General features: G+C 39.3%; 1 long non-coding RNA gene across 1 annotated transcript in view; it reads right to left on the bottom strand.

Moving 5' to 3' along the window:
* The window catches only part of LOC138158444 (uncharacterized), a 170,836-nt gene that overhangs the window by 86,127 nt on the left and 68,417 nt on the right, over window positions 1-16,292 (bottom strand). The window contains exon 3 of the long non-coding RNA XR_011167648.1: window positions 833-1,008. This is a non-coding gene — a long non-coding RNA (uncharacterized lncRNA). The remainder of the gene's footprint in view (window positions 1-832; window positions 1,009-16,292) is intronic.

Genomic DNA, 16,292 nt, shown 5'->3' with positions numbered 1-16,292 from the left:
TCTCTCTGTCTCTCCCTCTCCTGAAAAGGGGACTAACATTCAGAAAGGTACATAGCTGAGAAACATAGTCTGATATCCAGAGAAACATAGGAAAACTTCTATGAATTGATGAAGAATGACATAAGCAGAATAAGAAAAACAATATATGCAATGACTGTAACAGTGGAAATGAAAATATAAATGAAATGAAGATAGACACTGTAATTATAATGATCAATTTGGCCCCAGAAAAGATGAAGAAATACACCTCCCTCCTTTCACTGGGGATGCCCGGGGGACTTATGGCATAGACCATCTGTATGCACTGGCAGAGGTGGTGGGTATGTAAATTTATTTTGCTGAATTCTGTTTTTCATTGTTATAGAGGAGAGTTTGGAGGGGGGAGGAGTTTGTCTGGAAATGAGTGTGATGTATAAACTAAAGGTATCAACAAAACTTTAAAAACAAAGCAAAATGTGATCTGTCCTGTGCCTGCAAGCGGCAGTTTGGGGTGGGGGCAGAGCTCCAAAACAATTGCAATGTTGACAATAACTTTTAGCCACCACTTCTTCATGTCCAACTAGTTCTCAATTCTTTGCAATTGGCCCTGCCCTCCCCAATAGAATATAAACTACTTGAGGCAAGGGACTCCTTTTTTGCTGTGTGTTTTTTATCCCCTAAATGCTTAGTAACCTATCTTGCATGTATTAGTCATGATTGTTTATTGAATAAATTGATCTGAATAAAAATCCAGGCTCCACGTGAGCACCCCTTCTTTGATGGATTTCATTGATCCCCTAAGTTAGCAGATGGTCTTTATGAGTTGCTGGGGCTAATGAGAAGAATGCATTACCTGGTACCCAGCCCTTTGGTTCCAAATATAGCTAGATGATTCTTCAGAAGACAGACACACTCTGTCACTGGCTTCTTTCTCAAAGTATTTCCAGCTAGGCAACACCTTCCGGAGATAAAATTTGATTGTAATATCCTTGGAGAATGAAGGTTATATCCACTCTGTACAATGAGGCACTGGAAAAAGATTTTAGTCCAGGAGTTACATTAATGACATGATTTTGCATTTCTAAGACACTTTCCAGTTTCAGTGTCCTTTTCCGTATTTCTAATCTTTCAGCATATACCTCCCTAAATCTCCCAATACAGTCTTCATCTCTCTTCCAAACTCCAGTCTCGTGCTGCATTTGCTATTTTTGTGAGGATACCAATTGAAACAGTATTCTTCCCATTCTTTAGATGAGGGTCTGAGAAGTTAGAGTCCAAAACCACACAGTGGAATAAGAATTAGAATAAGTACTCAGTTCTTCTGACACCTAATTGATGATCACATATGGCTACCTCCAGTCAGTCAACTAATACGTATTAAACACCTACTTTGCATGATTTATCTTTTGCCCTTTTCCAAACATTTAGTATCTTCCATTTCACTTTGCATGCATAAGTATGTGTACCCACATGTGCATCCCTCCTACACATACCCACATACACACATACATACACACACATACATGTACCCCAAGTTTATTTGGGCCACATTGTCATAAAAAACAACAATGATTAGGACTCTCCTTTATTGGTCTCTCTTTTCCTTCTTCCCCTTCTGTTAGGGATGGTTTTGTTTTTTTCTTTGTATCCCCAAAGCTCCAAACATTCCTGTTGTCCATCCTCTATCAAAACATAACTGTCTCTCCAGCTCCAGTGTTGGGACGACCTGGAGATCGAATCCCGGGCTCAGACACTCAGCACCACACCCAGAAATGACTGGCCGTGTAACCTTGAGCAAGTTACTTAACCCTGATTGGTTAAAAAAAAAAACCATAACTGTCCCATGTCCCTGTTCTTGAGGTCATTCCCTAGTGAGAGGGTAAGATACACAGGCAGGCTCTGGGAAGACTCAAAGGCAGGAGGAACCTCAGCAGTCATCCAAGACAAATGATGCCTGAACAAGAATTGCTGCTAATAATAGTGGTTCAAATTTATATGTCACCTTAAGGCTTGCAAAGCACTTTACAAATATTATTTTACCTTCCCAACAACCATGGGAGGTAGATGTTATTATTATCCCTGTTTTCCAGATAAGGAAACTGAGGTCGATGAAGGTGAAATGACTTGCCTAGGGTCATACAATTAGTGAGTACCTGAAGTCCGACTTGAATCCATGTCTTGTGACTCCAGGTCCAACCTCTATCCAATGTTTCTCCTAGCTGTTCAATCTTTGCAAGATTACAAGATTACTTTAATAAGAGGAAATATGAGGACTTCTGGGAGCCAAGATGGCAGAGTAAGCAGTAAATAGCTCTAACTCTTCCATATTCACCCCCTAACAACCATAAAATGGCACCCCAAACAAATCCTGGAACAGCAGGACCCACAAAAAGATGGGGTGAAACAATGTTTTAGCCCAAGAAACTTGGAATATCAGCAATAAAGGTGTGTCTCACTCATGTACAAGGGGAACACAATCCAGGACAGGAAAAATCCCAGCAAGGTAGCAGTAAGTCACATCTCTGGAAACCAGTGGGAGATTCTGAGCTCCAGTGTGGTGCAGCAAATGCCAACACCAGGACCCCTCATGTGCCTTAGCACAGCCAGAGGAGCTGACAGACTCTAACTCCAAGAACCACTATGTGCTTCAGCACTGCCAGTGGCCAGATCTCCCTGTGCTTCAGGGTAGCACCAGGGAAATGCAGAAACACCCCACTTGGCTTCAGCACTGCCAGACACTACCACTAGGACCCCAGTTCAGTAGCAGGTAAGCTGCTAGACCCCTATAGCCTCCAGTAATGCCAGCCACCCCTCCAGCCCCCTCCCTCAGCACAGGACCAAACACAAGGGTCCCCCACAGGTCTCAGGGCAATATCAGCTCAGCACCAGGCAAACAACCAGAGCCTGCAGACACTAGCACAAGAAGCCTAGACAGCTCCCCTTCCACCTCAGGAGCAGAACCCAAATTTAAAAAGAAAAATAAAAAAGCAAGATGAACAAAAAACAAAAAATAAAAAAGAATGGGACCATAGAAAGTCATGGTCACAGAGAAGACCAAGAAAACAAACTCAGAAGAGGTCAACAATGTCAAAACAGCTATGGACAAAACCCCAAAGGAAAATGAGAAGCGTCTTAAGCCCAGAAAGAATTCATGGAAGAGCTGAAAAAGGAGCTTTAAAATCATATCAGGGAGGTAGAAGAAAAATTGGGAAAAGAAGTGAAAATGATGTAAGAGAATGGTGAAAAAAAGAGTAAAAAGTTTGGAAAATTGCTTAAAAAGTAATGTTGAACAAATGAAAAAGGAGATACAAAAATCTACAGAAGAAAACAACTCCTTAAAGAGTACAACTGGCCAAATGGAAAAGAAAATACAAAAGCTAATTGATGAAAACACCACCTTAAAAGTTAGAATAGGGCAAGTGGGGGCTAATGACTCTATGAGACATTAAGAATCAATCAAACAAATTCAAAAGAATGAAAAAAATACAAGAAAGTGTTAAAGGCCTCAGGGGGAAAAGAACTGACCTAAAAAGAAAAATTCAAGAGATACAATATCAGCATCATTGGACTACCTGGAAGCTATAATAAAAGGGACAACCTGGACAGTATGTTTCAAGAAATTGTCACAGATAACTGCTCTGATGTCCTGGAACCAGAAGGCAAAATGGACATTGAAAGAATCCACTAATCACCTAAGGAAAGAGATTCCAAAATAAAAACTCCGAGCAATATTATAGCCAAATGTCAGAACTATCAAGTAAAAAAAAAAAATAGCACAAATGACCAAAAAGAAACAATTCAAATATCATGGATTCATAGTCAGGATTTTACATAGACCTTGGCAGCTGCAACATTAAAGGATCAGAGGTCATGGAACAAGATATTCCAAAAGGCAAAGGAATTAGAACTACAACCAAGAATCACTTACCTGGTCGAATTAAGTGTAATATATCAAGGGAGAAACTGGTCATTCAACGACAATAGAAGGATTTCAAACTTTTACAAGGAGAAGACCAGAACTAAACCAAAAGTTTGACCTCCAATATCAAGACCAAAGGGAAGCATAAACAGGTAAAAAAGGAAGAGGAAACATGAAGGATTTAATAGAGCTAAACTATTTACATTCCTACCCAGAAAGATGATATCTGTAATTCTTAAAAATTATATCACTAATAGTACAGTCAAAAGGAATATACATAGACAGAGGGTATGGGTATAAGGTGAATTTTAGAGAATGACAAAAAAAACTTAATGGATGAGAAAGAGGCGTGCAATAGGTGCAGAAGGAAGGGAGAGGTAAAATTGGGTAAATTATTGCACATGAAGATGCACTTTTGCGGTGGAGGGAAAGATAGGAAGGTGGGTGACAAACATTGCTTGAACCTTACTCTCATCAGTATTGGCTAAAAGAAGATAAAATAGACACAATCAATTGAACATAGAAATCTAGCTTACCTAACAGGGAAATAGGAGAGGAGGAAGGAGAACAAGTAAAAGAGGGGGGTGGGGTACTGACAGAAGGGAGGGCAGATCAGAGGAGATGCTGGACTGAAGCAAAACACTGATGAGGAAGGAAGGGGTGAAAGGAGAGAGGAGACAAACAAGAGGACAAATAGTACAGAGAGAAATGCACAGGTAGTAATCATGACTGTGAATGTGACTAAGATGAACTCCCCCATGAGACAGAAGCAGATAGCAGAGTGAATTAAAAAACAATCCTATAATATGTTGTTTGCAAGAAGCATATTTGAAGCAAAGAGACACACACAGAGTAAATATAAGGGATTGGGGCAGAATCTATTGTGCTTCAGATGAAGTAGGGGTTCAGATTGTGCAAGGGTAGCAATCCTGATCTAAGACAAAGTAAAGGCAAAAATAGACCTAATTAAAGGAGATAAGGAAGGAAACCGAATCTTGCTAAAAGGTAACATGGACGGCGAAGCAATATCAATACTAAACATATATGCATCAAGTGGTATAGGATCCAGATTCTTAAAGGTGAAGTTAAATGGATTACAGGAAGAAAAAGATAGCCAAACCATACTTGTGGGGGACCTCAACTCTTCCCTCTAAATAATAAAACCAACCAAAAAAAAACCCAATAAACTGAGGTAAATAGAGTATTAGGAAAGGTAAATATGACAGATCTTTGGGGAAAACTGCGTGGGAACAGAAAGAAATAGAGCACGGAAAAATCTACCTGTCAGATCTATGGGGAGAGGAAGAATCCATGACCAAACAAGAAATAGAGAGCATAGCAAAATGTAAAATATGTAATTTTGATTATATTAAATTAAAAAACTTTTCTATAAACAAAACCAATGCAACCAAGATTAGGAGGAAAGCAGAAAGCTGGGAAATAATCTTTACAGTTAGTTTCTCTGATAAGGGCCTAATTTCTCAAATATATAGAGAACTGAGTCCAATTTATAAGAATACAACCAATTCTCCAAATGATAAATGGTCAAAGAATATAAACAATAATTTTTCAGATGAAGAAATCAAAGCTATAGGCAGATGAAGGGCTCTACTCACCTTTGATTAGAGAAATGCAAATTAAAACAACTCTGAGATACCTCCTCACATCTATTGAATTGGATTAATGTTACAATAAAGGTAAACAATAAATGTTGGAGAAAATTGGGACTTGAATGCACTGTTGGTGGAGTTGTAAGCTGATCTAACCATTATGGAGAGCAATTTGGAACTATGCCAAAGGGCAACCAAGCTGTGCATACCTTTCATCCAGCAATAATACTAGGTCTGTATCCCAATGAGATCATAAAAAAGAGAAAAGGACCTACATGTGCAAAAAAAAATACACTTTTTGTGGTGGCAAAGAACTAGAAATTGAGGGGATGTCCATCAGTTGGGGAATGGCTGAACAAGCTGTGGTATATGAATGTAATGAAATACTGTTGTGTAATAACAAAAAATGAGCACAGATTTCAGAAAAACCTGGAAAAACTTGTACAAACTGATACAAAGTGAAATGAGCAGAACCAGAAAAACATTGTGTGATGATCAACTATGAATGATCAATCTGTTCTTCTAAGAAATAAAATCATCCAAGAAAAGTACAAAGGACTCATGAATGAAAAAGCTATCTGTATCAGGTAATATAATATATATTATTTTATATGAAATTTATTAATGTTATGTCTATAATATTATATATTATTTTATATGAGATTTATTAATGTTATGTCTATTTATATAAATTTTTATTGATATATATTATTTTATATTATATTGTTATATTATATATAATATAATAATACCAGGTAAATAACTAATGAACTCTTACTGCAGATCAAAGCATAATTTGTTTCCTTTTGATCTGTTCCTTCTTTCACACTTATGACTTATATAGAAATATTTTTTACATGATAGAACATGTAGAAACTATATCAAACTGCCAAAAAAAATGGAGAAACTATCTCCAGAGACAGTCTATCTCAATTTAGGTTAATTCTCATTGTTAGGAAATCGGGTTTTACCCCCTGACCTAAAAATGTTTCCTTGCTGCTTCCAGCTATGGCTCTAATCCAGACCTATGTGATCCTAACATAGAGGTTGGCAAACTACTGTCCAACCTCTCATCCATCTTATATCAGCTATGAGTTAAGAATGGCTTTCATATTTTAAAGCAAAACTTATTGAATAATAATATAATAGGATTCAAATACAACAAATTGCATCTTAAACTATATAAAAAAAAACAACAATTGTTAGCTCATGGAGCCATATAAAAACAGGTTCCCAGGCAAAGCAGCCCTTGGGCCTTAGCCAACCTTGAACTAGCAGAATAAGTCAAATCCTTTCATCACATGATTGTCCTTCTCTGTAGCAAAGAGAACATCTGAAATGTCCTCTCCCCCAAATGTTCATTTTTCAACTTTGTTATTTAGTCATTTTCAGTATTGTCCAACTCTTTGTGAACCCATTTGGGGTTTTCTTGCTAAAAATACTGTAGTAATTTGCCATTTCCTTCTCCAACTCATTTTACAGATGAGGAAACTGAGTCAGATAGGGTTAAGTAACATGTCACACAGCTAGTGTCTGAGGCCACATTTGAATTCAGGAAGATGAGGCTTCCTGACTTCAGTCCTGGTGCTTTGTGTACTATGAACCACCTAGTTGCCGTTTCTTCAAACTAAATATCCTCAATTAACATCAGCTTACTTCATATGGTATTATCTTGATGCCCTTTACCATTGCGTTTGCTTCCTCTGGATATTATTCAATTCATCATTTGACTTCCTGAACGTTATCTCAGAACTGGATACAATATTCTGGATGTGGTTTGATCAAGAGAGAGGACAGTGGGAAAATCACTTCCAGTTGGATAGTGTGTCTCTATTAACCATCTTAAGAATCCATTAGCTTTCTTGCCTGAAATACCACATTGCTGACTTATATCGAGCTTGCAGTCTACTAATACTCCCAGATCGTTTTGGACAAACTGTCTAACCATGCTTCCTGCATCTTGCCCTAGTGGTGTTGGCTTTTTGAAGCCTAGTGTGCAACACGGCACAAATACCAATCAAATGTCCTATTTTTAGATTCAACCAGACGTAGGATCTTATTGGCCAGAATCTTTTTGACTCTGCCACCTAATGTGTTAGATATCACTGCTAGTATTGTGTCATCAGTTCATATGATATTAACGGTACCATCTATGCCCATATCGAATCACTAATAAAAATATGAAACAGCACAAATCCAACCACAGATCCCTCAGGCACCTCACTGGAGACCTGCCAAAATGCCCTGGCAACATTAATGACTACTCTTTGAGTCTGTCCATTAATCTAAGTCCATCAAGTTTTTTATACTGCAGTCTACCTTGCCCCACCTTTCCCATAAGGATAGCAGAGGATAATTGAACAAACACTTTAAAAATTTTAGATTAAACATGTGTATAGATTCTCCTGATTTACTAGTTTGGTAATTTATTTGAAAAAAAAAATAAGATTAGTCTGGTGTGGCATCTTCTTGATGAAGTCACCTTGGTTTTTTTTATGATCATTTCTCCCTATCCCTTCCTTTTTTGATGTTCAATGACTATCTCTTTAATAATATGCCCCAGAATTTTTAAGTTTTCTCAGATATAGTTGAAGGACTCTCTTCTCTTCTCTTCTCTTTTTTGAGAAATCAGAATGATATTTGTCCTTCTCCAGTCCTGGGGAATCTCTCCCATCTTCCATTGCCTTTGAGATATTACTGACACTATCTCAGCAATCACATCCTTCAGTTTGAGAGTATAACTCATCTCCACCAGGTGATTTGAATTCACCACAGGCAGCTAACTATGCTCTTACTTTCCCCTAATTTATCTTGAATACCAACTCTCTATTAGCCTGTTCTTTTTTGGGGGTCTTTTCAGTCCACAATTATTTTCTTTGACAGAAAAAAAAGCAAAATAAAAATTAAGCAGCTTCGTTCTCTCTGTTATCAGTTATGATATTCCTATCCCCCTCAAGCAGTGGTTCTATCCCTACTTTTATCACTCTCTTTCCCCCAGCACAGCTTAGCATTCCCTTGTTGACATTCTTAGTGACCAGGTAACAGTGAATAAAGCATCAGACCTAGGTTCAAATCCAACTGAGACAATTATTATTATCTGGCATGATATCTTTGGACAAGTCACTCTGTCTGCTTTTGTAAAATGGGATCATAATAGCACCCAGCGTTGTTGTGAGGATCAAATAAAAAATATTTGTAAAATGCCCTGAAAACTATGAAGCAGGGTATAAGTGGTGGTTACTGTCACTCCTCCATAGCTTTGATTCATTCTAAGCTTCCACACTGCCGTAACTATTTATATTGGTCCCTGTCACGTTCTTTTAGCCTTCATCTCTGGCCTATCTGAGCTTCTGTTTGATGCACCTATCCTTTTTTAAAAATCTAGATTAGTGAGATCTCTGTGGATCCACCTTGGTCCCTTTAGACAACTTCACATTTTTCCTCCTCTTTGAATTGTTGGTCTTGGTGTCATTCTTGAGAACTTCTTATTCTTTCTGAGATAAAGTTAGTCTTTGGGAGCTTCCCTATCTTTGTTCTGAACTCTTTGGAATCTGCTAACCCAAAGTCTAAGGTTTTTGTCAGATTAAGCTTAATTTTCCTTTCACCTTATATCACATCCTTTCTGTGTTTACTCAATCACCCTCAAAGATTCTTATCATTTCATTATCCTTATTTAGCAATAAGTTCCTCTTTGGTAAGAACTGGATCTGCATCAGCATTTATTCTAATTGATTCCTGCACCTTTTGAAGGATGACATTATCATTTAGGCAAAAGAAGAAAATTTTAACTGCTTTGCTTCTAGCAGAAAGAGAAACCTAGTCAATACACCCAGGTATTTGAAATTCCTTCGTCAGTATATATCATGTCTCTTTGCTGTTTTTTCTCAAACACTTCATCTATTTCTTCCTTCATCCCAGGTGGTCTGAAGCATGTTCTAATCATCTATTCTGTTTTGGTTTTGCTTCTATTGATATTCACCCACATGTTCTCCACCATATTTTACCATCCAGTTCCTCAATTTCCTCATATGATTATATTTCTAAACACATAAGTCTTTTTTATCCCTTTTCATTACTCTGGTTCTTCATCTCAAGGAATTGAAACATAGTCTCGCTCAACTTTTACCTAACTACAAGCTTTATACCATAAAACACAAGTAAAATATTCACTTCCAGAAAGAGGAAACAAGGAGACATATGTTTGCACTTCACCTACACTCTTGGATACCAGTATTGGTCTCATTCTGGGAAATGAAGCCACATCATTATGTGCAACCCAGGAAATTTGTTCTATCCAAACAAAATATCAAGTCAGAGCAGCCCAAAACACTTATGTTTGGAGTGTTTTTATATTGTAGACAGAGATAGGTGGAGCCTTTTATAAATACATGCATCTAGGGTCAACAGACCTCAGCCACCTCTGATACTAATCATGAGGTCAGATAAGTAAACACAGGAACTGGTAGAATTCCTTTAGTGTCAGTGCCTGCTTTCATGGATGTGTCAATCATTCTAGCTGTTTCTGTCTACATGGCCCAATCCATCCTTCTAGGGGAAGAAATTTAGTCTAGCTAGCTTGAATCATTCCTTTGCTCGATCTTTCAAATAATTTATGTCCTTCCAGGGTCACCTCATCCCAACAAGTCTCAGTGATGTAAGATCAAATCTACCCTCTTGCATTAAGAATTCTAGTTTACCTTGTTTCTTATCCATATTTTGTCCTACTTGAGTGTAGATGTCTGAGGCCATGGATTTTGTTACTGTCTCTATTCTTAACTTTGTCTCCTTTGAATTTATGCATGTCTCAATTGCTGGTCTTACATTAAAGCAACTCTGTCTGGTGTATAAGTTGATGCACATAGCTTTAGATATCTTTCTCCACCACTACCATCACCCACTTATTTCTTAAGTTTAAAACACTTTTGGATAAGCAAATATGTTCTTACTACTCTTTATTAGGTGCCCTCTATCCCTTAACAACAATCTGTTATTCCTGTATGTTAAGCCATGATCTAGACATTCAAATTCAATTCTCAGAAACCATATTCTTAATTAGTTGCTCATTTCCCAAATCTGCCTTGGAGATCCTTACCCTGGAATGGCAGCAGAGATGAAAATACTATTTATGCCCATAAGGTCTTCAGTTTCTTGCTCAAGTCTATGTAATCTTTAGTGATGTTTTATCTACTTCTTCTGGAAGAATCATTTGTGCCCATGTGAATCACCCAAAATGGGTGATGGTCATAAGGTCTGACAAGTCTCGGTGAGGTTCTCTTTCACAACTTGGATAAATTCCCCAGAAGGGTAACAAAGTGTTCAGTCATTAAAAGGTCAGTCAAATAGTTGCCTTGGTACCTCTCTGCTGGGAGCTACTATCTACCAATGTCTACCCCTCCATCCTCAGACCCTTTCTCAGCTGAGTGCACCTATGCATCCACATCATAATTCCTTGGGTGTCTTAGGAAACAACAAGATCCTTGCTTTTTAGACAGAGGTTCAAATTGATTTATCTGTTTCAGGTCTAACCAAAAAATCAATTGGGTTTTCCCCAATTTTCTTCTATTACTCTATAATTTCATCAGTTTGAGCCATCTCTTTCATTAGGCAGATCACAGCCCAGAAATGTCTGCCCATTCTTGTCCTATGTAGTTCTGGTCAGTCTTCCAATACATCTACCACAGAAGGTCTACACATCATGTTGGGAGCCTTCTACCAGTTTTCCTGACATTTTATGGATTTAATGGAGCACACAGGTTATTAGTGATCCTTCATTCTCACTATGTAATTGGCTAAGGCTATTTCTTCTATGGCCCTCCTGCACAATTCCTTGCTTTCTATGAATAGCTACAACCTATTTTTCCATTGCCCTTTGAATTATCTATAATCTCAGTTCTATAGAGACTGGTATTAGATAGACAACCTGCAGATAATACTGTGAAGGAGAGTTTAGGGCCACTGAGCTGAGAGAATAACCTTGACCCTTTGGAATTTAGAGGAGGGGGTGGGTAATTCCAAGCACAACAAATGCTTTCCTGCTCTTCTTTCTAGATCGAACCTTCCTTCTCCCACTGGATGTGTGACCTTTGCCTAGTCCTGCCTCTAATATATTTCTTCCTCTGGAGAGCAGAGCTCACTGAGATGCCCATTGGGCTAAACCACCTAAACATGAAGAGTCCCAAGACGAGTCTCATGGTTTGTCAATACCTGTAATTTAGGAAATTATAAGTTTGGACCACATGTTCTCATTAACTCCTTTTTTACAAGCTCCCTGTATTCCATTAATTAACAGACATGAAACACGAATTATGATCAATCATATTTTAGATAAAATAAGTAAAAAATTAGAAACAGTTTAAAGAAATAGAGAAACCGTGTAGAAAAAAATGCCTGCCCCCTGTGCACATAAGGAAAGAAGAGGGAGGGGAGCTAAACCGTGACTTTCTTTTCTCTGATTTGAAAGGAGGGACAATAGCTAGCTAGCAGTGTTAGTCCACTCCAATCACTTTCTCAGAAATTCTTTCTCATGTGTGAAGGTTAGGACTCCTGAAGTCACGCCTGTAACAACCAGACTGTAGTAGACTGTAGTGTCTGGATTTTATTGTTAAAACATGTCCCAAAGGCTTGCTTTCTCTCAATCCCCCCCCTTTTTTCTCTTCCTCCCCTTTCTCTCCCTTCTTCCTCCCTTGAATTACCACCACCATATCTTGCTCTGAGTATAAATTTCTCCCCTATCAGACTTTCTCTCCTGGGGCAAGGAGAAAACAACACTTTCTGTTCAGGACTACATTTCCCAGATACCCCACAGGTAGATTTCAGAGCCTTTATATGGCTACAAGGCTCCATAGTCTGAACACTTGGTTATATATGACTCCAACCTGTGCAATGTCATCCCAAAATTATTAGTACTAAAAAATAGGCCTTTTCAGGGATAACTTGGATGCCATTAATATTACCTCAGGATTTCCCCAAAGCAAGCCAATATACTTCTGGTCCATTCCAAGTCCAGATTTTTGTGCGTTTGCGATGTCAGTCTGAGATAGACATACTGCTGGCTACACTTTGTGGCTCATTCATATTACCTCATATCATGTGCTAGTAAAATTCATTCCCTTGCCCTTTCTCACGTGGCTGGTTAGGGCTGACTGCTTTTGAGGGCTTATGGATCCCACAGTTCTAAAGTATCAATAGTTTAGTATGCCATATGATTGGCATCTCAACAAGAGGCTCCCTACACTTTAAAACAAAGGAGTGACTAACAGCAGAATTTCCATCATTCTAGCAGGTCAGTGGAAGACATTTTGGCAGCAACATCTTTGGGGCCATTGGCAACCACATCCCATCAACTTGCTCTGACAAGGAATATGGTCGTTGTGTCCCAGAAAAAAAAAAAACTGACTCAAGAGGGAGGCAGCTTTGAGTAGTAGAAAGTCCTCATTTGAGGACCAGAGTGACCCAAGGTCCTGATTGTGGCTAAGCCCCTAACCAGCCTGGTGATCTTAGGCAATCCTCCCTGGGTCTCAGTTTCCTCATCTGTAAATGATGATCTCAGAAGTTCTCTTCCAGCTCTAAAATCCTCTGTCTCTATATATCTATGAAAAAAGAGGGATATACGATTCTTCTTGTGTGTTTAGTGCCTGATAGCATGTGTCTGATAAGGGCCCTTGGGGGGGGGGGACAGCTTCGGGCATACCCTGGAGACTCAAGTCTTATGTGCCATGTCCATGAATTCTGAAATTCCAGAGAAGAGAAAATGTTCCTAATCCTCACTCCATTTCCATGCTTGAATACCATACATGAAGTTGGCCCATCCCCATATTTCTACATCGAATTAGTTTTAACCCGTTGTCTATTTTAAGAAACTCTTTCAGATGTGCAACAGTAGGCTAGCTACACAATAGAAAAATGGGGAGGAGCCAGGCTCATTTTCTCTCTCTCATTGGGCTGATTGTTTTGATTAAGTAAAGTTCAAAATGAAAACCACAGGAGCCTGTCATCCTGGGATTCAGGCAAGCTCAATGTTAAAGGCATTCTTAAAAACCTATTAAAAGGCATATTCACATGAGCATGGAGAATGGCCTGGCCGTTTCTGGCATTTTCTCTGGAACATTTTCTAAGAGTCCAGCTTGGAGGTGGAGATGAGGGAGGACATTGATTATTTAAGTCCCCTGCTCCCAATCCAAGGTTTCCTCTTCAACTTAGTGGTTACCATCTTAAATCAGAAATGGCTAGAAGTGGAAATGACCTGGGAAATGATTTAGTCAGAGGGTGCTTCATCTTTCTTTGTGACATGGACCAAACATGGACATGGGCATGAATTGGCAGCCTGATGAAGTCAGTGGATATCTTTTCAGAATAATGTTTTCAGACAAATAAAATAAAGTGCACAGTTTAATCACTTACCCATCTGGGAAGACTATAAATTCTAGAACCCCTAGTGAAGGCCAAGAACTTTACTGTATCGCTGTGAGGAAGCCAACAGTCTGAATGCTGTTCCATAAGCCCTCCAAGACTCAGTCCTGGGTGACAATTAAGATCCATGAGTTTCCTGCCACCTCCTTATTCTGAGGGAGGTCTTCTCACCGGCCAAGTCTGAGAACTTCTTTGAGGTCTCAGATGACCCACTTCTCTAGCTGAAGCGTTAACCTAGGAGCTGTGAACTTAAAAAGAATTGATAACTATTTCAATAAAATCGTTTTCCTTTATAATACTATGCATAGCACTGGGTCTAGAGTCAAGAAGTCTCATCTAACTGAGCTCAAATCTGACCCCAGACACTTAGTACCTATGTGACCCTGGGCAAATCACTTAACCTTTTTTTTTTCTCAAGTTCCTCATCTGTAAAATGAGCTAGAGAAGGAAATTACAAGCCACCACACTCTTTGCCAAGAAAATCCCAAATGGGGTCATGAAGAGTCGAACATAACTGAAGACAACTTCACAACAACAAATTTACTTTATGTATTTAAAAACATGGTTTTGAAAAGGGATCATCAAACTGTCCAATGGGTCCATGACATTCAAAAGTTTAACAATCCCTGTGCTAGGCTCAGTCTACACCAGGACCCCAAGGGCTCTCGGACTTGAGAACCTGAATCAAGATGCATCTCCCCAAGCCCCACACCTAGAATTATCTCTGGTAGACGCCTTCCCTTGATAACATGGGACCGGTATTTGGGTAACTTGTTTATCCATCACCCACTTTTCTTCTGTCTCTATTTACTTTGACTCCTTCCCAACCACCTCTCAGGTGACCTTGATGACTCTCCTTGATGATTTCATCAGTTAGAACAATAAAGAAGGAGTTAGAAGGGACCTCAAAGATACATGCCCTCCCCCATTGTCCATTTACCCATTTTCAATCTGTTCTGACCCTTGATTTCCATTATGATCCTGGATGACACTCTTGTTAGGAACTCCTGATCAACGCTCCTAGATTCCTGCCTCTCACTGACCTTCCGCTAGTCTTGTTATAAGAGCAGGCCCACCTCTCCTGCTCCTCACCCCCAACATGAGGACAGAATTGAGGAGAAGGACCTCTGTTAGGTAAGCAATACTGTACCATCACCAGCTGTCCAAACTCCTTCTAGCCACATGGTTTCCTAGGCCTGTGATTGGGTAAGGGCTCAAATTAGAACTCAGGTCTCCTGACTCCTGTCCCCTGCTCTAGACCAAAGAAAATGTTGTCCTCATTTCCATGATCAGGGATCTATTGCTGAAAGAGCCCTAAAAGGCCATCTAGTCCAATGCCATCAATTTACACAGAACTGTCATTTGGATTCCAGTCTCCTACATCCAAATCCAGTGTTTTTTCTCCCCTAAAGAGTTGAGGTTTCTGGTTTTGTTTTTTTAAGCAGAAATAACACAATGAATGTCTTAATTTGCTGTTACGTGTTTCATCTCTGCTCAATTGATTTTGTCTCTGATGTAGACTCTCTTCTAGGCTGAATTCTGTCCCCAATACCAGAGCTCTGTGACAGAAAGCCTTTTGGCTAAAAGTTTTCCAGAGAGCAGCTGTTGGAAGGGGTGATCTTCATTTGACATATAAACTCACATATATTTTGCTAACAACCTGCTATAAAAATAATAAATACAGCAATTATTCTTAATCTTTGCAGTACAATTGCTTACTGACAGAGCCTATTAAAAAGTTCAGGCTATGTTACTGTGGCGTCTGTGAATCAGAAGGGTATGCATGCTTCCTGATTCCAACGGTGTCCTCCATGACCAGTACCAAGTGGGTCTGGGGGGGACTAGGCAGAAAAAGCCAAATCCACCCCAAGGCTGGCCTTCTTTGGTGAAGAGCAAGGGGATTCTTCACTTCTATAAAGGGCTTCTGGGTCAGCGCCTGCAGGGAAATTGCCATTCCTGCCACCCCCAGTGAGCCAGTGAATCATAATTACTTTACACACAACCACTTCGAGCTTTCTTCAGAGAAGTATTCCAGTTCCTACAACCTTGACAATGCCTGGTTTATATCTCCACTCCCCCCCAATGGATCTCTTGACTCCTCACTGCCTCCATCCCTATTTTCAAACTTTTCAGGGGTGGGGGGAAGCATGAGGAAACACTGAGATGGGAATAGAGGCTACCCAGGGGTGAAGCTTCAGGGGCAGTGTAGAAAGGCCTGGTTTCCTTCACAGCAGGAGGAGAAATCTGTTCTACAAAATTTCCATGTAACCACATTCTCTGAGGACTTTTGACCCAGTGTTATGCAAATTACCATGCCCCCAAGGAATCTAGGAAAAATCAGTCACACAAGGCAATTCCATAAACCTTGGAATGTT

The sequence above is a fragment of the Petaurus breviceps genome, unplaced genomic scaffold, assembly GCF_028583685.1.
Source record: "Petaurus breviceps papuanus isolate PSGF00001 unplaced genomic scaffold, PetGlider_PUasm1.0 174, whole genome shotgun sequence".
NCBI classification, from domain to species: domain Eukaryota; kingdom Metazoa; phylum Chordata; class Mammalia; order Diprotodontia; family Petauridae; genus Petaurus; species Petaurus breviceps.
Note: the sequence above shows the minus strand (reverse complement) of the source record. Positions and strands in the feature narration are given on the sequence as shown.